The sequence below is a fragment of the Ceratotherium simum genome, chromosome 7, assembly GCF_057802395.1.
Source record: "Ceratotherium simum simum isolate JZ-2026a chromosome 7, ASM5780239v1, whole genome shotgun sequence".
In the NCBI taxonomy this organism is placed as follows: domain Eukaryota; kingdom Metazoa; phylum Chordata; class Mammalia; order Perissodactyla; family Rhinocerotidae; genus Ceratotherium; species Ceratotherium simum.
In genome coordinates, this window is record NC_141906.1 from 41689148 (window position 1) to 41691524 (window position 2377).

The window sequence follows — 2377 nt, forward strand, 5'->3', positions numbered from 1 at the left end:
CAGGGGCCGGCCCTTCTCTTTTGTTCTTGATCATGGGATCCAGTATGCCAGTTACAGAACATCAGAGAAGCCAGTTCTGGCCTCTGGAGACTTTCTGAATTTGACCAGAGAAAATGAGAAACACACAGTTATTTAAAATGTTTCTAATTTTTCAGTTTAGAATAGTGCCCACGGTGGACAGGAAATTGCTAGTGCCCAAGCCTGTTTCTCCTCCTGATCATTTTAGACTGCTGTATTCTTTTAAGTGGGATTAGAACAAAGCTTTTCCTTGCTGTACAGCTTGTATTTGAGGTTACCACGTGCACCAGTGTGACAGTTTAACTCCACAGCTACTCGATGTGTTCAGCTTTGCTATATTATACCCCAACATATTTATATTCAGAGCGTGCTGACTACTTATATTTCCAAACCCTTAAAATGAGTAATCTATACTTAACAAAAACAGGAATGTGTAAAAAGTGTTCAGTGCAATACAAATAAATCTGTTTTGTTTTATTAAGTGTTGTAAAGATTTTTTTTAGTGGTTCTTTTTGTTAGCTCTTTTCTTTTAATTATGGGAGTTTGTTGTGGTTTTATTTTTTACCATGTAAGATTTTAAACCCACCATCATAAGAAAAAAATCTGGTTTTCCCCTTAAAACACTGACAAATATATAGACCTGGCAATTTTAATGATTCAATAGATGTTTGTTGAATGAATGAATGAACTGATGGTGCCATAGGGGAGGCAAGAGGATGACAAAAAACATACAACCCTGGATCTCTTTTGAATCTGTAATTTTTCCTAAATTCAATATTAAGAAACTCTGTTGCCTACAGAGCAGACCTATGACAAGAAGATTTGGGGATTGAACAGGATTCCTGAAATAAATTTCTTCTTAGAAAGCTGGGATTAAACTTTTTAGCATTGCTAATATAATAATTTGATTCATTCACTTATTCATTTATTCATTCATTCAATAATTTTTAAAACACTTATTGAACATTCACACTAGTAGTAATAAAAGTAATAACAATATTAACAAGAGGTAATGCCAATTTAGAATTTATTTTGTTCTGAGCCCTGTGCTATGTGCTTCGTAGTGTACAACAGCCCTGAATTAGCCCCATTGTACAGATGAGAAAAGAGAGGCAAAGAAAGGCACATAACTTGCCCATGGTTATACAGCAGCTTAATTGAATTGAAGCCAGTCTGACTGAAGAGTTCCACATTCTTTGTTACCCCAGGACCCCATGGTAGGGGTGCCCAATGATAAAAATATGTAGGGCCGGCCCCGAGGCTTAGCGGTTAAGTGCACTCGCTCCGCTGCTGGCGGCCCGGGTTGGGATCCTGGGCGTGCACCGATGCATCGCTTCTCCGGCCATGCTGAGGCCGCGTCCCACATACAGCAACTAGAAGGATGTGCAGCTATGATATACAACTATCTACTGGGGCTTTGGGGGAAAAATAAATAAATAAATAAAATTAAAAAAAAAATATGTAGATCGTCCTCCTATAAGAACTACGATGTCATAGACTCAAAGACTGTAAGAATAAGTCATTTAGGCCCTCTTTTTTTTTTTTTTTTAATAATTTTATTTATTTATTTTTTCCCCTAAAGCCCCAGTAGATAGTTGTATGTCATAGCTGCACATCCTTCTAGTTGCTGTATGTGGGACGCGGCCTCAGCATGGCCGGAGAAGCGATGCATCGGTGCACGCCCAGGATCCCAACCCGGGCCGCCAGCAGCGGAGCGCGCGCACTTAACCGCTAAGCCACAGGGCCGGCCCTAGGCCCTCTTTATACAGATGAGAAATCAAGGCTGGTAAGTGAGGTGATTTACCCAAGGTCACAGCCAGGTTTACCATGCCCTCCCCGCTACCCACAATCCCCTGTGTTGTCTCTAATTCCAATTCTCTTTTCACTCACTACATGAGCTGAAAACCACCCCCCCCCTTATTCAGTAAACTACTAGATACATATTATCACCACAGAAATAAGAAAACATATGGAAATAATTTTTAAATATGTAAATTTATCACCTTAGAAATAATCCTCGTTGATAACTTTCAAACTGACAAATTGTTGAAGCTGCATTTGAATCTTGGCCTCACGAAAAATAAGCACTAAAAATGAGCTTAGCAGTTTGGAGTCGATGTCAGGTCTCTCACCTCTCTGCCACCTTAAGCTTTCAACTATCTTTCAGTCCCATCTGGTCTGCTGCCCTGAGGCCATTTAACAGGCCATTATTAAGTGACTGCACAACTGGAACAAAAGAGAGATAGAATTAAAAGGATGTTTAGAGCTGGAGCAACAGCAGCAACCGATTCAACCTCCTTATTGTAAGATCAAGAAAAGGCAGGTCTGGGAAGCATATAACACAACCAGCCTGGTAAAA